Source organism: Ictidomys tridecemlineatus, chromosome 9, assembly GCF_052094955.1.
Source record: "Ictidomys tridecemlineatus isolate mIctTri1 chromosome 9, mIctTri1.hap1, whole genome shotgun sequence".
Lineage (NCBI taxonomy): Eukaryota > Metazoa > Chordata > Mammalia > Rodentia > Sciuridae > Ictidomys > Ictidomys tridecemlineatus.
Window position 1 is genome coordinate 273,381 of NC_135485.1, and position 22,844 is coordinate 296,224.

The window sequence follows — 22,844 nt, forward strand, 5'->3', positions numbered from 1 at the left end:
ACCCCACAGCCTGAGTCCCCCTCACCCTGAGGCCTGAATAAATGTTGAGCAGGCAGTACAAGGGTCCAGGACTGAGAAAACCATGCTCAGGGTGCCCTAGGGCCATGGAAGGCAGCAGGCCCTCTGTGCCACTTCTTGCTCTGCTTCTGCTGCAATGTGCCAGGCCCTGGTCCCCTGCTGCAAACCTATTAGAAAAAATGAGAGGCCGCTTTGCCTAGGCCCCTCGTGCTACCCTGCCCCACCCTAACTCACCTTTGGCTCCTGGACCTCTTCAACTCGAATTAGGGTCTTAACTTTCTGGCACTACAAGATATACAGGCTTCTTTGTACGCCTCCTGCCCAGTCCTGGATTGGCTCCTGCTCCAAGGAGACCTGTTCCCTGTCATGTTCCACAACTAAACATTCAGGGTCACTCCAAGTGAACTGGGATGCAAGAAATAATCAGAGACAGAGAAATACCTTTTTCTTTGGGTCCTGTGAGGGCTCCCCTGACCTTCGGGATCCATGGAAGAGCATGGAGCACATGCTGAACCCTATTATTGGGAAGAAGCCATTCAAATGAGGCAAGGGGTCAGGTTTCAGGGGGTTGAGTCTAGCTTTGGATGTCTGCTGTCAGCAGGTTGGCTATCATCTGGGAAGGCCATGCCCATCTCAGGAGTGTGTGGGGATCATGGCAGATCAGGTAAAAAGACCAGAGCGAGGCCTGCCCAAACAGAGGGGCAACCTCAGTCCAGTCCACCCTGTGCGCTCAGGGCCCGTAGTTCACACACACACAGCCTGTGGCTGCTTGCCACACCTCCTCACTCTATCGCTCAAGGCTAAGAGGCGCTCAGTTCCTATGAGGTAGCTCCTGACAGTTTCCTTGATCAGAACGTGGAGTTAGGAGACAAGACCAGGAGCTGCGCATGCTCTCTGCTGCAGGGGAGTCCTGCTTCCAGACCCTGTCTGCTGACGTAGAGTGCTAACTTGAGTGTACATGTCTGTTTTTCTACATGCAGCTGTCTGCCACTGGATGAGGTTAAACATGAGTGCTCAGCCTGCTCCTCTGGTGATGTGTAACTTCCCACCATCCTGCCTCCCGCCCCTCACCACTCACTCGCTTGTTCAGAACCTGGTGTAAGGATTGTTAGCCTTTATCCAGCCGAGCACAGCACTACACAGATTCCTGTGCCCTCAATCTCACAGATGCCACTCATTTCCAAAGTTACAGAAACAAACCTCTTTTCCCCAGACCCTGCAGAAAGGGAGTATAGTAGTACATTTGTAATGCTGTGAAAGTCTCCTTCACAGTCTGTATTCTTCCTTGAATCCGTCAACCCACTTAATTGATTTGTTTGCACTCATTAAGGTTAGTCTTTGCACTTTGAAAAGTGCAGTGGGCCTCACCACATGCATAATGACATATATCTACCATCACAGTGTCATAAAGAGGATCTCCTTTCCTTAAAAGCACCCAGCCACCTGCTCTCTTCCCCACACCCACCTGATCCCAGGGAGCCACAGAGCTGCTACGGGTCCACCTTTTCTGGAACACAGGCAGTTGGTATCTCCAGTGTGTGGCCCTCCATGTGGCTTCTTCCACTTAGCAACATGCACACAGGTCCCTCCGTGTGTCTGCAACGGGATCACTCTCTCTTTTTATTGCTCAGGAATATTTCCTGGTCTGGATCTACCACAGTTTGTTCACCCCTTACCCACTGAAGGGCGTCTTACTAGAGCCCAGCTTGGGGAGGTTCTAAAGCTGCCATGAACATCTGTGTGCAGGTTTTTGTGTGATAGGAGCTTTCAGCTCAGTAGGCTGGACATCAGGGGGCACCGCTGCCAGCTCACAGGGCCTGACAATGCTCAAGTGTGAGAAGCTGCACCTCATTCCTGGCAGCAATGAATGCAGACCCCCCCAGCTGCATGCCCGCGCACTCCGCGTCCACCGAGTGGGGCCTAGGGCCCGTGACTGATCACAGAGCCAGGGTCAGGAGGCGGCAATCTTATCTGTCGCCAGCACGTCTTCTTCTCTATTGAGGTGTCTGTTTGGCTCTTCTTTAAACTGGGCTTTTTTCTTATGGCTTAGTTTTAAGAGTTTCTTGAATATTTGGACACAAGCTCATGAACATATATGTGCTTTGCACATATTTTCCCCCAGGATGTGGCTTGTCTTTTTACTCTATTAATAGTATATTTGGCAAAAAAGAAAAAAGAAATTTTAAATTTTAGTAAAGTCCAGTTTCTGAGATATAGAAAGTCCAGTGATCCATTTTCAGAATATGAGTATTTAGCCTTAAATGTAATATTAGGATGTAGGAAAAACAGCAGTAGGGGAGAGCAGGATGGAAAGTTACAAGCAGTTAATGCCTGAGTGTGACAGATTCACAGCCCTGTGACAAACAGGAGGTGGGGGAGGACTGACCTGGTCAAGGAAGATCAACGCGGGGACAGCTGAAAGAATGTTTCTTCAAGTGACCCAACCAGGAGATAATAAGACCTAGGGGACATTGGAGAAGACCACGCACCTTGTGATCAACCAGCAAGGCATAAGGGGCGGGACTTGTGCACTAGGGAGTGAGCACTGACTGAGACTGGTCTGGATGTGCCTGCTCTCTGACATCCGCTCTGGCAGGACCACCATTAATAGCCTCACTTCTCTGTGCCTGTGGTCTCAGTCCACTCTTTGGATTTGGGCAAGTGAGCATGTTTCTTACACACTTACCTTGGAGGGGGGACACTGAGAATTTAACTGAGGAGTGCTGCATTCAGCTTAGAACAGATAGAAACAGGGGGAACAGAGACCCAGAATCTGGGAATTCAAAAACTGAATTTCCATTCAGTTCAGTAACCTGAACTGAATCCCCAGCCCTTTTATTTCAAGACATAATCTCTCCAAGTTGTCCCAGTTGGCCTTGGACTTGACATCCAACTTCCTTAGACTCCTGAGTTGCTGGGATTGAGGTGGGCGCCACTAAACCAGGATCCACGCTATATCATATATGTTCTTTGTGGGGCTGAGGATGTAGCTCACTTCATAGAGTTCTTACCTTGCATGCACAAGGCTCTGAGTCAATCTCCATCACCAAAAACAAAATATATATATGTTTTCTTACTGCATCGTACTTTATGCTGCACTAAAATCTCCTCTCAAACCACAGGAGACCCAAATTACTCCTGTGTCAATATCCTATATAGCTATGTCTTATACACCTGTGTCATACATAGGCTCAGATTCATCTTATAAAAGTTGTAAACTATGGCCTAGATTAATTTTTTTAATTTTATTGTAGTTGTAAATGGATAGAATGCCTCTATTTGATTTATTTTTATATGGTAAAGAGGATTGTCGAACCCAGGGCCTCATGCATGTTAGGCAGCTCACTGCCACAGAGCTACAGCTCCAGCCCTAGACTCATGATTTAATGTAGGTGTCTACTTGCTAAATTTCAACCATTTAGGAAAGACAGTACTAACTCTGATTTGACGGTGTCCCACCGAATCAAAGTTCAGAAGTCTTGGTGTCAAGAGTTATATGGGTCTCTGTTTCTGCTTTTTTATGCATGTGGTAAAACTATTGTGGACCAGTACTGAGTTCTCATGGGGATTATGGGTGTCTGTTCCCCCGTTTCCTCTCTGTTCTGCCCTCTGTGGATGAGTGGTGAGTCCTGGTGAGGTTCTGGGTCTCTGTCCCTCCCTTTCCTCTCTGTTCTGCTCTCTGTTCTCTCTGTTACTGAGTGGTGGGTACTGGTGAGATTCTGGGTCTCTTTCACTCCTTTTCCTCTCGGTTCTCTCTGGGGCTGAGTGGTGGGTCCTGGTGAGGTTCTGGGTCTCTGTCCCTCCCTCTCCTCTCTGTTCTGCTCTCTGTGGCTGAGTGGTGGGTCCTGGTGAGGTTCTGGTCCCTGTTCCTCCCTCTCCTCTCTGTTCTGCTCTCTGTGGATGAGTGGTGGGTCCTGGTGAGGTTCTGGGTCCCTGTCCCTCCCTCTCCTCTCTGTTCTGCTCTCTGTGGCTGAGTGGTGAGTCCTGGTGAGGTTCTGGGTCGATGTTCCTCCCTCTCCTCTCTGTTCTGGTCTCTGTGGCTGAGTGGTGGGTCCTGGTGAGGTTCAGGGTCTCTGTCCCTCCCTGTCCTCTCTGTTCTGGTCTCTGTGGCTGAGTGGTAGGTCCTGGTGAGGTTCTGGGTCCCTGTCCCTCCCTCTCTTCTCTGTTCTCTCTGTGGCTGAGTGGTGGATCCTGGTGAGGTTCTGGGTCCCTGTTCCTCCCTCTCCTCTCTGTTCTCTCTGTGGCTGAGTGGTGGGTCCTGGTAGGGTTCTGGGTCCCTGTCCCTCCCTCTCCTCTCTGTTCTGCTCTCTGTGGCTGAGTGGTGGGTCCTGGTGAGGTTCAGGGTCTCTGTCCCTCCCTGTCCTCTCTGTTCTGGTCTCTGTGGCTGAGTGGTGAGTCCTGGTGAGGTTCTGGATCCCTGTCCCTCCCTGTCCTTTATGTTCTGGTCTCTGTGGCTGAGTGATGGGTCCTGGTGAGGTTCTGGATCTCTGTCCCTCCCTCTGCTCTCTCTTCTGGTCTCTGTGGCTGAGTGGTGGGTCCTGGTGAGGTTCTGGGTCTCTGTCCCTCCCTCTCCTCTCTGTTCTGCTCTCTGGGGCTGAGTGGTGAGTCCTGGTGAGGTTCTGGGTCTCTGTCCCTCCCTCTCCTCTCTGTTCTGGTCTCTGTGGCTGAGTGGTGAGTCCTGGTGAGGTTCTTGGTGTCTGTCCCTCCCTTTCCTTTCTGTTCTGGTCTCTGTGGCTGAGTGGTGGGTCCTGGTGAGGTTCTGGGTCCCTGTCCCTCCCTCTCCTCTCTGTTCTGCTCTCTGTGGCTGAGTGGTGAGTCCTGGTGAGGTTCTGGATCCCTGTCCCTCCCTGTCCTTTATGTTCTGGTCTCTGTGGCTGAGTGATGGGTCCTGGTGAGGTTCTGGATCTCTGTCCCTCCCTCTGCTCTCTCTTCTGGTCTCTGTGGCTGAGTGGTGGGTCCTGGTGAGGTTCTGGGTCTCTGTCCCTCCCTCTCCTCTCTGTTCTGGTCTCTGGGGCTGAGTGGTGAGTCCTGGTGAGGTTCTGGATCCCTGTCCCTCCCTGTCCTCTCTGTTCTGGTCTCTGTGGCTGAGTGATGGGTCCTGGTGAGGTTCTGGATCTCTGTCCCTCCCTCTGCTCTCTGTTCTGCTCTCTGTGGCTGAGTGGTGGGTCCTGGTGAGGTTCTGGGTCTCTGTCCCTCCCTCTCCTCTCTGTTCTGGTCTCTGTGGCTGAGTGGTGAGTCCTGGTGAGGTTCTTGGTGTCTGTCCCTCCCTTTCCTTTCTGTTCTGGTCTCTGTGGCTGAGTGGTGGGTCCTGGTGAGGTTCTGGGTCCCTGTCCCTCCCTCTCCTCTCTGTTCTGATCTCTGTGGCTGAGTGGTGGGTCCTGGTGAGGTTCTGGATCCCTGTCCCTCCCTCTCCTCTCTGTTCTGCTCTCTGTGGCTGAGTGGTGGGTCCTGGTGAGGTTCTGGGTCGATGTTCCTCCCTCTCCTCTCTGTTCTGCTCTCTGTGGCTGAGTGGTGGGTCCTGGTGGGGTTCCTGGTCCCTGTCCCTCCCTCTCCTCTCTGTTCTGCTCTCTGTGGCTGAGTGGTGGGTCCTGGTGAGGTTCTGGGTCACTGTCCTTCCCTCTCCTCTCTGTTCTGCTCTCTGGGGCTGAGTGGTGGGTCCTGGTGAGGTTCTGGGTCCCTGTCCCTCCCTCTCCTCTCTGTTCTGCTCTCTGTGGCTGAGTGGTGAGTCCTGGTGAGGTTCTGGGTCGATGTTCCTCCCTCTCCTCTCTGTTCTGGTCTCTGTGGCTGAGTGGTGAGTCCTGGTGAGGTTCTGGGTCCCTGTCCCTCCCTGTCCTCTCTGTTCTGGTCTCTGTGGCTGAGTGGTAGGTCCTGGTGAGGTTCTGGGTCCCTGTCCCTCCCTCTCTTCTCTGTTCTCTCTGTGGCTGAGTGGTGGGTCCTGGTGAGGTTCTGGGTCCCTGTCCCTCCCTCTCCTCTCTGTTCTGCTCTCTGTGGCTGAGTGGTGGGTCCTGGTAGGGTTCTGGGTCCCTGTCCCTCCCTCTCCTCTCTGTTCTGCTCTCTGTGGCTGAGTGGTGGGTCCTGGTGAGGTTCAGGGTCTCTGTCCCTCCCTGTCCTCTCTGTTCTGGTCTCTGTGGCTGAGTGGTGAGTCCTGGTGAGGTTCTGGATCCCTGTCCCTCCCTTTCCTTTCTGTTCTGGTCTCTGGGGCTGAGTGGTGGGTCCTGGTGAGGTTCTGGATCTCTGTCCCTCCCTCTCCTCTCTGTTCTGGTCTCTGGGCCTGAGTGGTGGGTCCTGGTGAGGTTCTGGGTTCCTGTCCCTCCCTCTCCTCTCTGTTCTGCTCTCTGTGGCTGAGTGGTGGGTCATGGTGGGGTTCTGGGTCCCTGTCCCTCCCTCTCCTCTCTGTTCTGGTCTCTGGGCCTGAGTGGTGGGTCCTGGTGGGGTTCTGGGTCCCTGTCCCTCCCTCTCCTCTCTGTTCTGCTCTCTGTGGCTGAGTGGTGGGTCCTGGTGAGGTTCTGGATCTCTGTCCCTCCCTCTCCTCTCTGTTCTGCCCTCTGGGCTGAGTGGTGGGTCCTGGTGAGGTTCTGGGTCCCTGTCCCTCCCTCTCCTCTCTGTTCTGCTCTCTGTGGCTGAGTGGTGGGTCCTGGTGATGTTCTGGGTCCCTGTCCCTCCCTCTCCTCTCTGTTCTGCTCTCTTTGCTAGTGGTGGGTCCTGGTGGGGTTCTCGTCCCTGTCCCTCCCTCTCCTCTCTGTTCTGCTCTCTGGGCTGAGTGGTGGGTCCTGGTGGGGTTCTGGGTCCCTGTCCCTCCCTCTCCTCTCTGTTGTGCTCTCTGGGGTAGTGGTGGGTCAGTTGAAGTGTGGAGTAGGTGTGTTGAGAGGGTCTTGCCCAGGCCCAGTTTCAGGGGAATGCATCTGGTGTCTTTTCATCAGGTGTGACGTCAGCTGTGGGTGTGTAAAAATCTTTTTAAAGGTTAATGAAATGCCTCCAGGCACAATGGTACATGTGTGTAGTTCCAAACAGTCAGGAGGCTGAGGCAGGAATATTTCATGTTTAAGACCAGCCTCATTAACTTAGTGAGGCCTGATATCAAAATATCAGGGGCAGGGCTGGGGATGTGGCTCAAGCGGTAGTGCGCTCGCCTGGCGTGCGTGAGGCCTGGGTTTGATCCTCAGCACCACGTACCAACAAAGATGTTGTGTCCACCGAGAACTAAAAATAAATAAATATTTTTTAAAAAAATATCAGGGGATGTAGGTCAGTGTTTAAGCACCCCTGGGCTCAACTCAAAAAAGTTAAGGAAATTGTTCCTGTTTCTAGTTTCTGAGAGTTTTTATTCTCAGAAATGTGTTGGATTTGATCAAATGCTTTTTCTGCATTAATTGGTAAGATTTTTCCTTTAACCTTTTTATGTGATGGATTACATTAATTGATTTTTAAATGTTGAACCAGCCATGTACACCTGGAATAAATATCACTTGGTCATGAAATATCATCTTTTTCATACTTTGTTAAATTGGCTTTTGCCAAGATCTTCAGAATTTTAGCATCGATGTTCATGAACTACCTTGGTCTGCAGTTTCTCTTTACTGCATTGTCTTATCTGGTGCTGGTAGTAGGGAAGTGCCAGGTCATAGAATGTGTTAAAAAGTGCTTCCCATCCTGGGTATAGAGAAGTCGAAAACTCACTGTCCCCCACACTGTCAAAGAACAGAATGCTTCTGTGACCCCCAGCTGCAGGGCATACCAGTGGGGTGTCTTCTGATCCACTTCAGGTCCAACTCTACCCACCTGGAGATGGAATTGGATCCCACAGGCTAAAGGTCAGTCCAAGACTTCCCTCAGCTCCCAATGCCAAACACTAGCTCCAGACCACTTTACCTGTGCTTGTGACCAACCAGCTATGAAGCAGTGGTACTGGTCAGGGGTACTAGGATTTTCTGTTGCTCTAAAAAAAAATACCTGAAGCTCTGTACTTGATGAACAGAGTTTTATTTCACTCACAGCTGTGAAGGTTCCTGAGGATGGTGCTGGCTTCTGCTTAGCTCTGGTGAGGGTTTGGCTGGTACCTCCAGTGTCAGGAGTGTGCAGGTGGTCATCAGGTGAGGCAGAAAACCAGAGTGCAGGGAGGACCCAGCTTTGCCTCTTTATGGCCACCCACAATCCTGCAAGGCCAGCATTGATCCCTTCCATGGCAGCACCCCTGAGGTAATCACAGCTCACCCCACCTCTTAAAGGTTCACAGCTCTTTCTATCACCACTATAGGGACTGAGTCTCCCACACAGGAGCCTTTGTGGGACCCACCCAAAGCACCTCCAGACTGTAGGCTTGGATCTCCCCTGATGCCTCACCAGCTTCAGTTATGTTGCTGGAGCAGTTCACAGAACTCGGGGAAAAAATATGACCGCACACAAAGGAGGAGATGCCCAGGTGGAGCGCTGGGAGAAGGACCATGGGGCTCCCTCTCTGGTACCCGGTTAGGCTGTCCCTTCAGGCTGTGGAGGCTGCGATTCAAGTACAGGTCTGACTGGTTCCAATGGCTCTTTGTGGTCACTCCACCTGTGTCCCTCCCTTTTGTGGAGAATGCTCCAAGCTCCCACCCTCTCTAGGAGCCACCAGACTCTCTCAGTCATCAGCAAACAGAAAGAGTCCTGCTCAGGACTAGGGCCCCAGGGAGGTCTGACAGACATGAGTACCAAACACAAACACACCTTCAGAAACTCACCAACAGCCCACATCCTGGGAGAGACAGGATCCTGGGCCCCACCCCAACATTTGCTGGGATTCTCCTGCCACCTGTCAGCAACTGTGCATTTGTTGTTGTTGTTGTTGTTTTTAATTAAGCTGTTACCTTAGTTTATTTGATACTTCAAAGTCTGTCCAGGCTGTTCTGTTTCTTGGTAAGTTTTATTATTCATGTCTTTGAGGGAATCAATCTATTTTATCTAAGACATCGAGCTTAGATTGTCATCACAGTGTGGCCATGTGTGGCTGAGGCACGACCTTGGGCAATTTCACCAGAAGTGCTCTTACACCATGGCAGTGATGACCAACTGCATGGGGAGTGCATGTCAGGGGAGCTCGCCACACCTGCGGTCTTGTTAGATGCACCTGAGCTGCCGTGGAAATGAGACAAGTGCTAAAAGTGGGTGGGCAAGGCAGACTTCTGCCAGGAGGGCTGCGACAGACACGGCAGGCAAGGGCACCTGGGCAGGATGTTGCCTGCCTTATCCTTAACATAGTGCTGCCCCTTGCTCTGATAGGAGGAGCTCAGGGTTACAATCTACAAACTGGCTAATTTCAAAATTGGGGAGGGCAAAGGGAAGGACTATGGTTCAATTGGCTACAACTGGATCTTTCATCCCAATTAAGGCTAAATACTATATTCTGAGAATGGACCACTGGACTTTCTGTCTCTCACAGTTCCCCCTTTTTACACCCTTTGGCTGCGTTTTCATTTCTGTTCTTGTGCCATCCATCCTAGATATATTGAGTGGAAATCACCCATGGTAATGAGTTCTCCCCTTTTAGGAGACCAGGTAGGCATCCTGGTGATGAGGAGCACTTGGTAAGGTCCTTTCCAACTCAGCTGTAGCTTGTCTTCTTTCCAGGTCTTGATTAAAACCAAGTCGCCAGGCTGGAAGTGAACTGCAGACTCCAGAGGAGTCTGAGCAGCAGCTCATGATAATCATACCAGAAAAAAAAAAGCACAGACAGGTCTCAGATTGGCTCAGAACACACCTGTGACTCTGACAGAGCTTTTTGCAATATTTATCAGACGCTCCTGTATAAAGACGCTTCCTTTATAACCTCCCAGTTTTACTGACTTTCAGAGGACTGACACAAATGTACATCTCAGGTAAAAGAACCTGTCTTATCTTTTAAATGTCCACATGCAGCTGTGCTTTGGTTATACTCTCCTGCTGGGTATTCAAGACCAAGTTGGCCAAAATTGGCCTTTTTTTCCTCTCTCTCACCTGTTAGAGTTAGCTGAGATTTGTCAGAGATCACTCTTGGGAACTTGTGAAAAGCCTCTTGGCTCCTATAGCTTTTCCTCTACCAGTTGTGCCATCTGCCAGGATGGGCCAGAGTCTTGCTGACCACGTGTGGCTTCCCTGGAAACATTAGAGACATTTCCCTCTCCAGTGACCCCCCTCTGCAGAATGTGCACTGGGTGGCTTCCTGTTCTCTAGGGTCCTCGTGATCCCCCGTTTAGGAGGTCAGGTGACTGGCTGGAGTTGCAGGGCCCTTAGAAGGGTCTTGTCATTCCCTGGATCCTGGATGACCTTCATGGGCAAAAACCAGAATTTTTTTTTATTTTTCTTATTTGTTCTAATTAGTCATACATGACAGTAGAATGCATTTTGACATATTGTACACAAATGGAGCACAACTTCTCATTCCTCCGGCTGTACATGGTGCAGAGTCACTCCCCTAGTGTGATCATACATGAATTTAGGTAATAATGTCTGTCTCATTCTACCATCCTTCCCATCCCCACAGCCCCACCCCTCCCCTCACTCTGCTCTACAAACCAAAGTTCCTGCATTCTTCCCTGTCCCCCTGTTCCACTATGGAGCAACATCTGCTTATCAGAGAAAACATTCAGCTTTTGGTTTTTTGAGATTGGCTTATTTCACTTAGCATGATATTCTCTAGTTCCATCCATTTACCTGCAAACATCATGATTTCATTCTTTTTTAAGGCTGATTAATAGTCCATTGTGTATATGTACCACATTTTCTTCATCCATTCATCTGTCAAAGGGCATTTAGGCTGGTTCCATAGTTTAGCTATTATTAATTGAGCTGCTATAGACATTGATGTGACTACATCACTGTGATATGCTATTTTAAGTCCTTTGGGTATAAACCAAGGAGTGGGATAGCTGGGTCAAATGGTGGATCCATTCCAAGTTTTCTGAGGAATGTCCATACTGCTTTCTACAGTGGTTGCACCAATTTGCAGTCCTGACCAGCAATGTATGAGTGTGCCTTTTTCCCCACATCTTCACCAACACTTAATATTGCTTGTATGCTTGGTCATTGCCATTCGGACTGGAATGGGATGAAACCTTAGTGTAATTTTGATTTGCATTATTCTAATTGCTAGAGATAATGAACATTTTTTCATTTGTTGGTGATCAATTATATTTCTTCTTCTGTGAAGTGTCTGTTCAGTTCCTTAGCCCATTTATTGACTGTGTTATTTGTTTGGGGGGTATTAATTTTTTTTAATTCTTTGTATATCCTGGAGATTAGTGCTCTGAGTTGTGTGTGGTAAATATTTTTTCCCATTCTATAAGCTCTCTCATCCTGTTATTGATTATTTCCTTTGCTGAGAAGATGCTTTTTAGTTGGAATCCATCCCATTTTTTAATTTTACTTCTTATGCTCTAGGACTCCTTGTTTGGAAAGTCAGGTCCTAAGCCAACATGATGAAGATTTAGGCCTGCTTTTTTCTTCTATTAGGCTCAGGGTCTCTGTTCTAGTGTCTAAGTCTTTGATCCACTTTGAATTGATTTTTGTGCAGGGTGAGGGACAGAGGTTGAATTTCATTTTGGCACATATGGAGTTCCAGTTTTCCCAGCACCACTTGTTGAATAGGCTGTCTTTTCTCCAGTGTATGTTTTGGCACCTTTGTCTGGTATGAGATGACCATTTATGTGGGTTTGTCTCTGTGTCTTCTATTTTGTACCATGGGTCTACATGTCTATTTTGGTGTCAATACCATGCTGTTTTTGTTACTACTGCTTTGTAGTATAGTTTAAGGTCTGGTATTGTGATGACTTCTGAAAAGCCCAGAATATTGGCTGCCTTTTTCTTGGCCCTTTTACCTCCTTATCTTTGGTCTCCAAATTTGGGTTTTAAAATGTAGCAGGTCAGTTTCACCAGCAACTTTAATATCTATGATTTTATAGTGATCTCTTCCCTTTAACTGGGTTAGTATCAGTACCGGAAGTCAGCCTTATATCCCATTTGTCCTGTAGGTATCAGCTTAATATCCTAAATCAACTCAGGTGGTCCTGTTAGAAGCAGTACTTCTTCAAAACGCTAAGAGGCAAAAGTTATAAAGTTATATAAGGGAAATATAAAATTGAAATTAACAAGATCAAAAACGTATTTAGTTTGTTATTTTCTTGGAACCAAGAAACATAATTTCTATAACAACACTAATATATATTTGGTATAAGACACATACATTTATCAATTCAATCACATATGAGATCCCTTACAAATTTTACTTTCTTTAAAAAAAAATTTCTGCACGTCAGGTGGAGCATGTCTATAATCCCTGTGGCTTGGGAGGCTGAGACAGGAGGATCACAAGTTCAAAGACAGCCTCAGCAATGGTGAGGTGCTAAGCAATTCAGTGAAACCCTGTATCTAAATAAAATACAAAAATAGGATTGAGGATGTGGCTCAGTGGTTGAGTGCCCCAGAGTTCAATCCCCAATCAAAAAAAAAAAATCTCTTTTAATGTTACATGTCTTCTATAATTTACCCAAAACTTTACTTAATTTTGTATTAATTTGAGATCATAGTAATCTTTACAATAAAAATGTTTTGAACATAACTTTAAATGAGGTCAAGTCTAGCCTACTTTGGAGCCATCTTAACATGGAATAGGGTGAAAGGCTGAGCCTTATCTAGGTGAGACAGGCCTCTTGATAATCCCACAACATCACATCTGAAACATGAATCAAACAAAAACTAAGAGAGCTCCTAACTTTATTTTTGTGTGAAAAGAGGCAAAAATGCTTCTGTTTTACAGTGTCAACCTTTGAACAAATCAGGCTTTTCTTGTTACCTTCCAAAAAGACATTTAAATTTCCATTGTAAAGAGTAACATAAAAATTTATATAACTTACTGACAACATGTTACCTTTATCCAGTTATAAAACATCAAATGACATAAATGAATGCCAACAATTTTTTTTTCTATATAAATCTGAAGGGGACTATTGGCTATGGACTATTTTAGATTGGAGAACAGCAACTTGATAAAGTGTTCTCCAGGCTTTATGCTTTAAAAGGCCTGTAAACTTAAAGATCATGAATGCACTGACTATACAAAGAAGCCACTAATGGTTAGTGTCACAATTACACAGATGTTTTTACATTAAGTTTAGATTTTAAAGTAAAATATAGAATCCATAGTATATAGTAACAATAACCACAGGTCTGCCTGGGTTAGCAGTAGTAGCAAAAATTAAAGGGTAACTTTAAAATCTCTTATACATTAGGAAACATTGTTAATGATCAGAAATAGACTCAGTCAAAGCAAACAGACATAAGCCAGGTCTTTAAATGGCAGTGTGGCCCTTCTATGTCAGATATAGTGTGTAAAAGACAGCACTTAATGGAACCACCATTTGACCCAGCTATCCTTCTCCTTGGACTATACCCAAAGGATGTAAAAACAGCATACTACAGGGACACAGCCACATCAATGTTTATATCAGCATAATTCACAATAGCTAAACTGTGGAGCCAATCTAGATGCCCTTCAGTGGATGAATGGATAAAAAAAAATGTGGCATATATACACAATGGAATTTTACTCAGCAATAAAGGAGAATAAAATCATGGCATTTGCAGGTAAATGGATGGCATTGGAGAAGATAATGCTAAGTGAAGTTAGCCAATCCCAAAAAAACAAATGCCGATTGTTTTCTCTGATATAAGGAGGCTGACTCATAGTGGGGTAGGGAGGGGGAGCATGGGAGGAATAGATGGATCCTAGATAGGGAAGAGGGGTGGGAGGGAAAGGGAGGGGGCAGGGGATTAGCAAGGACGATGGAATGCGATGGACATCATTATCCAAAGTACATGTATGAAGACACTATTCGTCAACCTACTTTATATACAGAGATATGAAAAATTGTGATATATATGTGTAATAAGAATTGTAATGCAAAAAAAACAAATTACATGTATAAAGACATGAACTGGTGTGAACATACTTTACATACAAAGATATGAAAAATTGGGCTCTATATATGCAATAAGAATTGTAATGCATTCTGCTGTTATTTTAAAAAATAAAATCAATTTTTTAAAAAAAAATGGAAAAAAGAGAGAGAGCACTTCTTTGTTACCTTGCAGGTAAATCTAAAAAAACTTTCATTTTACAAACCTTTACATAATACTTAGACAAAGCTCATACAAACATAATTCTTGGATGTATACATATCTCTAGTTACATGTATTTAGGGTGTCAACTATATTATTATACCCTAAAATAACTGTTGCTTATTTAACCAGTTATGAAGTAATCATTTAAAATGCTTTAAAACAGGTTCAAACCCTAATTCTTTTAAGACTTAGCTTCCCTAAATAATAAAACCTAACAGACATGAGAAAATTATCTTGATAGATTTGAGCAGATCAATGTTTAGACTTTGATTCCTATCAGTAAATTAAAATTTTAATAACTTTGATGATGTTAATTATAGCCAATCTAATCACATACACAAACTTTTTGAGATTTACCTTCCCTAAACCTTCTGTGACTTAGACGTTCTACAACTTGTTTACATCCTTCTCTTCACCCCCTTTTTTATCTTGGACTTTAGCACAGGAATATTACTTTACCATACAAAATACTTTCTCATCCAAAGCCATTTCTTTTATCATCTAGTTTTCCATGTTAAAATATATTTACAAACCTATAACTTTCTTTTCTTTTATATTTTCTAGTTTCAGACATTTTCTTAAATTCATATTCTGAAACAAGTCTTATGAATATTTTCTGTGCATTTGATTTACACAATGCATCTCATCCCAGGAGAGGGTTCAGACAATCCGGCAGGTACAAAGCTGTGCCTTAATCTTGTTTCTCTCCCAGGTGCCATTCCAGGGGTTGGAGCCCAGGGTGTGTTTGAGTTCAGCCATCTCCTTTATTATCATCTGCGTCTCTCTTACCTTAGGCTCGTTGTCTTCAGTGGAGAAGGCCTTTCCATCTTCTCCCCTTTCCCTCCCTTTCTGAAACTTACTGAGAGAGTAGAACCCCAGAGTATGAGGGTGTGCCATGGCAGTTGGGATTTAAAAGTGACACTTGATTATCTGGTCTCTGGTTGGCTTGGATACTTGTTTGTGCAGGTCTAGTGGTAAGGTGGAGCCATAGTTCTTCCTTCTCTAAAGAGCCAGCTCTGCCTGTCCTCCAACTGGTAGTAGGACCAGAACTGAGTACAGAAAACGCCAGGCCTTTGCCACCTGGTTTGAAAGTCAGAGGAACCCCAGTGTAGGAGCACTTGTGCAGAAGGGCCCTTGGCATCCTCGACATCTGAACAGAGAGGGTGACCTTGATCTTCTGTGGGCCTCAGAGCTGTGGGGGTGACCCTTAAGGCCAGACGAGGACGCTTGAGTCAGCAGAACTAGTTGCCCTTTATTGATGCAGCCCTCAAAGTCTCCTTTATCTCCTGTGAGTGTCCAAACATTAGCAAGGGCTATGGTAAACTGTCTGCCTGGCATGCATCAAGCCCTGGCTTCGAACCCTAGCATGACAAATCAATAAAGATACAAAGCATTAGTGACCTCGTATTGAGGCCCAACTAGACCTTGGGCAGTTGGATTGAGTGTCTCTTACCAAGGCAGGACCTACGCCCCCTTTTGTGTGTGTGTCCTTTCCCTCTTAAATGGAGAAACCCCAGGATTTGGTGGGGGGTGTTGTTTGACACTGTGTTGACCCCAGCTCTGGAAGCCCTGTAGACAGGGTTGAGCATCCCAGAGGAGACAGGCCAATAGCTTTCCTGAGAGCCACCTGCCCTGGACAAGTTGGTCTTTGCTAGTGTCTGTATTTGCCATTTTACTCATGATTAGGGCCACCAAAGTACTGTCCTACTGGCTGTTATATAAAGGAATCTGATTCATACAGCCAGGGATGGTGTCCCCACCGTAACAGACCCGAGTTTCAAGACGCCTAGGAGGTAGGGGTAGTAGACAAAGTAACTTTATTCCCAAAAGGATAAAATCTTTCTCTGTAGTCCAATAAAGTAGAAACTAGCAAAAACTGAGGCTCAATGGGGCAGGATCTGAGACTAGACTTCGTATTTCCTGGGGAAGGTTGCTGCAAGGCAGAGAAAGAGAAAGAAAGGGGCAACTCACTTAGGTACTGGCAGGTAGACAGGAAGGCTCTGCTCAGAGTCTCAGATCACACTGAGAAGTCACCTCAGCCTGGGACCCAAGGGGCTGCCGAGGGAGGCCCTCCTTCCGCCTTCAGGCAAGAGGCCATGCAGGAAGAGTAAAGGCGGAGCTTCTGTGTGCCTTCCATGGGCTCTTGGCCACCTCTAGAGATGCTGCAGTCACACCAGCGGGTGGCCCCAGCCAGAGACTTAGGGGACTTTCTCGATTGAATGGATGGCCATGAAAGGAGACTGAAGCAAGGTCAGAGCCTCTGCAGGGGCTCTGACCTTGCTTCAGCAAGGTGTCCCCTAAGCCTTGGGTCCGGCAGCCACACTTAACTGCTTTTCACCTTTAACAACTGGCTGACTGGGATTTTTGATAGAGACAATGTACGAAACAGAGTACAGGAGTCCTAGAAGAAAGCAAAGTGAAAGAGCTTTAGTCCATCTCACTCACCTTTGAATCTCCCCATGTGGGCCTCCAAGATGAGGCCAGAGTCCCCACTCTGCCCATTGCCTTCTGGGTTCTTGTCTCACAAATCTGAAGAATAAGATCCATGGACATTAACAGAAGGGAAGAGTAAACAGAGTGGGATTTACTTGAGTGAGAAGAGAGAGAACTCCCATCATGTGAAGGGGCGTGGTAGCAGAAAAGCTCATTTTGGTGTTCCAGCTTAGGGGTGTGCGCATTGGTCACATCTGTTAAACAGGCGTGGAAAACGTCAGCCTGAGTTTGGTGGGGCTCACGTGTGGTCTCTGCATTTGAACAAGACCTCAGCTGGGGGCCATCACTTCTGATTGCTGACCATTGACTCTTCTTATTCACCAACATTCTGATTGACTGGCTAACTAGGAAAAAAATATATGGGCTAGTAGTTTCAAAAGTATCTTTGTCTTGACCAATTTAAATCAACCCTTTTTGTTAAAACTTTATTTAAGTCCCATGAACTGAAAAGGTATTTGGATCCATTAATTAAATTAATAAGTACTCATTTATAAGCTGATTGATACTATGTTCATGATATATGGACACAAGCAGGTATGCAGACACAACACACAACACACAACACTTGGTTTTGCACACATACACCAAGCAGACAGGAAGCAGAGACCTTGTAGTTTTTAAGAAGGTGCTAGATCTCCACAGGTAGGAGATCTAGTATGCTGCAGGTGTTTATTAAAGTCTCTATTAGAGTTAACCCTCTGGAAATTAAAAGACAGCCTGTCACAGATGTTCACACCCTGACTAGACATTCAGCAGAGCTGCGCTGGGAATGCTGGGCGTGCAGTCTGTACCAGGGTGGACGTGGAAACCCAGGTCCACGTGGCCATTGGTGCTTCGTAGAGTCAGTCTCACTCCCACTATCGCCACTGTTCACAGGGGACCTTCTCCTGTCCTTCCCTGTCCCTAGGCCTTGGATCTTCACTCCCCGTTGTCTCCTGTAATGAATCTCCCCTGTGCACCCACCCACTTTACTGGAGGTTTCGTATGACTTGGGCCCTGCTCTGTGCTCAGCCCCCTTAATGGTGACTTGCACACCCCCCTCCTGTTCTCCTGGGGGTGATGTTGTGTTTCTCAAGGCACTCACACTCACACAACCTCCAGGATGTTCTGACCACCAAGGAAGTACTCCTCTCTCAAGCATGAGAACAGATTTTCCTGCACAGAATTACTCCATCGCTGTGGTGCTTGTTGGGGTCCTTCCTCGCGTTGCCGATCCATTTTTGATACACTTTGGATTTTAGATCCTTTGTTGGCCTCAGGGATGGCAGCTTCCTCTGAGAAGAAGGTTGTGTGTGGCTCCGAGGCCACCACAACAAGGTGTAACTGAAATCTCAGTCCCTGTCCCTGATGCCAATTCAATAATGAGGACACGGTTTTGAGGAAAAGGAAAAAGAAGTTTTATTGCTTTGCCAGCAAAGGAGAAACACAGGGACTCCTGTCTCAGAGGCTGTGATTCTACCCATCCAGGGGAACAGGGGGCTTTTTATTTTTGGTACCAGGGATTGAACTCAGGGCACTACACCACTGAGCCACACCCCCAGCCCTATTTTGTATTTTATTTACAGACAGGATCTCACTGAGTTGCTTAGAATCTTGCTTTTTCTGAGGCTGGCTTTGAACTCATGATCCTCCTGCTTCAGCCTCCTGAGCTAATGGAATTACAGGTGTGTGCCCACCAGGCCTGTCAGAACAGGGGCTTTTAAAGGAGCTATTCAAAGGCTACATTCCAGGTGTGCCCTCACAGGGGGTCCCAGAGCGCCCTGGTAATCTGTTAGGATTTACTTGCTAGTCTTGGGAGATATTCACTTCCTGGACCCTCTAGCAGACATCTCCTTCCTGTGGAGCACAGATAACTCAAGGAAGTCTTATTCCCTGCCCCCGGGGTTAGCGGGGGAGAGGGAGAAGAGATAAAGGAAAATATGGCCCTTTTAAAAATAAGCCTCAGAATTATGTTCAAAAGGTGAAGTGGACCACTGTTAAAAAGGCAGCAGGATGCATCTCCTCTAAGGAGCGGCTTTAGTTGCCATTCTCTTAAATGGATCTGAGCCTTGACGCTCAGCCACCTGCCCTCTGCCATTAAGATGAAGCCTGAGGCCGGGAGATGGGCGGAATCGCCCATGCTGTATCCCTCGGCTGAGAGCCTTCCAAGTGTCTTTCTCCTCCCGTGAGTGAGACAGGAGGGATGGAGGGGCTGCTCACGGCGCCCTCAGACTAGGTGGTGGTTGTCATGGGAACTCTTGGGCCACGTCCAGTTGGTTCCCTTTCCCCCTGCCTGCACAGTCAGGAGATCTTTACCTAAAGGACCTGCCAGGATCCCGGAAATAAAAACAGGCGTGGTCCCAAGACTGAGCTGGGGCCCCTGGCTCCCCTCGCCTCCCACCATGGTCCACACACCAACCCGTGGGTGCAGGCTTGGGTCCCCGTTTGCAGATCTCACTGTGTCTGTGGCCTGGGCGGGAGTTAGGGGGTGCTGAGTCCTCAATCCCCATGGGCCTAAGTCGTTTCAGTCTGGTCCGTACCCTGATAACCTCAACAGCAATTGCAGGCTGAGGTGCGGCTCCGTGGCAGAGGCCAGCCTAGCATGCTCAAGGCTCTGGGTTCCATCCCCAACGTCACAAAGAAAACATAAATAAAACACAGTTGCAATGTTCGTGAGGTGTTTATTCCCCCACAAAACGAACCTGGAGACCCCCAGGGCTGCAGGTTCCCGTGCCATGGGCACGTCCAGCTTGGCTCCCCAGAACTCCCTGATCTCTGTGGAAAAGCACAGTTGCTTTTGGGGGCACCTTGGCAGACACAGCCCAGGAATTCACTGTCTAGGCATAGAAATGCCATAAGTGAGTGTCCTGAGTCCAGCAACCCTGGCCCTGGACAGAAGACATTGCCAGGAGTGAGGAGGGCTGCTGGGCCCCTGACACCCTGTCCAAGACACAGCCACCCACACGCCCCAGGTGCTACTGTGGGGGCCGTCTTGGGGCTGTGAAGGGCTGCCCCACTTCACATACATCCCTCTAGGGTCTCACCAGGGCACTGTTCCCAAAGGAGCCACATCTCAGGGACCCTGCATGTTCTCTATCTGGAAGGTCTACAACCAGTCCCACCCCACTGCCCTACCTCCTGCCTTTCCAGTCCCTCCCTGCCCCTGTGCTTCAGCACCCCTCTCGTCCAACACCCTACCAGTCTACCCCCACCCCCGCAGTCAGAGCCACACTTTACAACTCAGGTCTTGTTGCTGGGCCTTGGGGCTCCCCTGCAGCCTGGCCCCTCTCTGCACATGACCGCAGCCCCCTCTGTAGCCTGGGCCACTCTACCAGGAGCACTGACCCCAGATCACCCTGCATCAGAGAGCAAGCCGCAGGGTCCCTGTCCCCTGTTCTGTGGGTGGTTCCCCATCCCTAATCCGGGCAGCAAGTGAATTAGGCAGGAATCACAGACCTTGCAGCTCCCCCAGCCTCTCAGGCCGCAGGCCATACTGTGGAGGCACAAGATAGACGCTTGGCCTCCACACTTATGGTCAGCTGGAGCTCACTCTGCTCTTCCCTCCTGCTGGTAGCACTACAGGCCCTGCAGATGCTCCCCCTGCCCATCTCCATCCCAGCTGAGCTTCTTCTGAAGAGCTCCTTGACCACTCTGGTCAGAGCCAACAGAACAAAGGAAGCCACAGGGTTGGCCCTGGACCTGGGAACACCTCTCTGTCCTACCACACCAGCTCATGGTCACTTTCCATTGAACAATTCCCACTGCCCATCACCTCCAAAGACTGGATGAGGCCCAGTGGGTGCAGTCTGTGGCCAATAGCCAACCCTCTGTGAGTCTGGGCCTGATGGCTCATACAGAGGCCTGTGGGCACACGCAGCTTACCAGGGCAGGCATGGAAGAGCCCAGCAGCCTCCGCACCAGGGACTCACTGGGAACAAGTGGGAGTTCAGAAATCAGGAAGCAGCAGGGAGCCTCTGAGCAGGGCCTTCTGGAATCCGCCATGATGTCTTAACTCTTAGAGTGACTCTGCATACCTTGGATAATGACTGCCTCCTGCTGGTGGGGCTCTGCTGGGGACAGACAGTCCCCATGGTAGGTGGGATCTCACGAGGTGGAGTCCTGCAGGGCTACCAGGTGTTGATGGGCGTGAGTTTGCTGGGGATGGGGGGCACAGGCTCATGGTAACAGGGCTCACCGCTCCTGGAGAGGGAAAGAGGCCTGGGCCAGCAGGAAGCCATAAGCCACTAGCAGGAGGACCCTTGGCCCTTGGCCCCACCCCTTGTCCTCCCTGGTGCTGCACTTGATTGAACATTTCCAACATTTTCTTAAGACTTGTCTTTTGGTTGACAAGTCAACTGCACACCTGTGGTTCACATGCTACTTCCATACTCTCGTTGTGGAGTGAAGGACCAGGCCAACTAGCATGTCCACCACCTCAGATACTCCCTGCTTCTTCTTGGAGAGGACATGTGGAATCCACCTCACTGTGTTGAAACCTGCAGGACTCACTGAGGGATCAGCCACCGGCTCTAAGAAGCACCACCTGAGCCACTGCTCCCAGGAACTGGAACCTGTGCTACAGCCTTGCTTCCCCCCACCCCACCCACCCAGCTCTCCACTTGGCTGAGCTCAGCCTTCCCAGATTCCACATGAGCAAGATGGTGCAGCATCTGTCCCTGAACCCATTTCACTCAGGGTTTCACCTGTGACACAGAGGTGGGTTCCATTTCTTAGCTACCATGAATAGTGCTGCATCCCTTCAACATACTGACTCAAGTCTTTTGGGTAAATACCCAGAAATGGGATTGCTGGATCATATAGTACTTCCCTTTCGGTGTTTTAGGAACCTCTGCCTTGAATTCTAAACAGCTGTCCTGATCTGCATTTCCATTAATAATATGTCAGCTCCCTTTTCCTGAATCCTCATCAGCATTTATCTTTCATATTTTCAAAATAGCCAGTTCGACAAATGGTGATATCTCATTGTTGTTTTAATTTGCATCTGACTAGAGGTGTTGAGCATTTTCTCATATATAGGTTGGCCATTTGTACATCTTCTCTTGAGAAAGGGACTTTTTAATTTGGAATTTGGTAAAGTCCTAAATCTCTATTTTTATTCTGTAGCCTATACTATTTTAGTACATGCAAAAAAAAAAAAAAAGACAAAACCCTTTACAGACCTATGTCATGTAGACTGTTAGAACTGATAAACAAATTCAGAAATTTTGCAGGATACAAAATCAACTTATAAAAGTACACTGTAAAAGAAATTAAGGAAACAATTTCATTTCCAATAGCATCCAAAAATATTCAGGGATGATTTTAACCAAAAAAGTGAAAAATCTGCATATTGGAAACTATAAAACATTGATGAAAAATATTGAACACAAATAAATGGAAAGACATCACATGTTCATGGGTTGGAAGAATTAACATAGTTTAAATGTCTGTTATCCAAAGAAATCTATAGATTCAATGCAATCCACTTCAAAATTTTAATGTCATTCTCCATAGAAATAGAAAAACAACCCTACCACTCACATGAAACCACAAAAGACACAGATAGCCAAAGCAAGCCTGACAGGAAAGAACAAAAGTGGAGGTATCACCCTCCCAGATTTCTGAATGTCTTACAAAAGCTGATTACATTGTAATCAGAACAGCATGCTGCCAACATAAACACATCCAATGGAATAGGAGTCCAGAAATAAACCCAAATTGATTGGTTTTCAAAAAGGATGCTAAGAACATACAACAAGGAAATAAATGGTGCCAGGAAAACTGGCTATCCACATGCAGAGAAATGAAAATGAGTCTTCTCAGCTCTTATACAAGAATCAACTCAAATGGATCACAGACTTGAAATTATAAAACAAAAGAAGAAAATGAGGAAAGTTTCCTACCTTTTGAAGTCAAGCAATAAGAATGTGGGTTCAAAGCATCCTTGAAAAAAGCTGAGGCTCGAATGCCTCGCCTCCTGGGACTGGCAATCCCTGGCACCGGGCTCAGGCAGACCTCTCCTGCAGTCAGCCAAGGAGCATGGGTGAAGACATGCCTCATCCCAGAGACACCAGGACAGAGAGGCCGGTGTGGGGAATCAGAGGACTGGATCAAGGCTGTGCAGACACAGAGGAGCACAAAACTCACACAGGACTGAGATGCTGAACTCCTAGCAGGCAGTGTCCCCCAGCAGGGAGAGAGGGGCCACCTGGTGACAGCTCCCCAGG

At 47.6% G+C, this 22,844-nt stretch overlaps 1 protein-coding gene across 6 annotated transcripts in view; it reads left to right on the forward strand.

Annotated features, from left to right (window-relative positions):
- Pde6b (phosphodiesterase 6B) overlaps window positions 1-22,844 on the forward strand; it is a 52,928-nt gene that overhangs the window by 15,710 nt on the left and 14,374 nt on the right. The window lies entirely within an intron of this gene.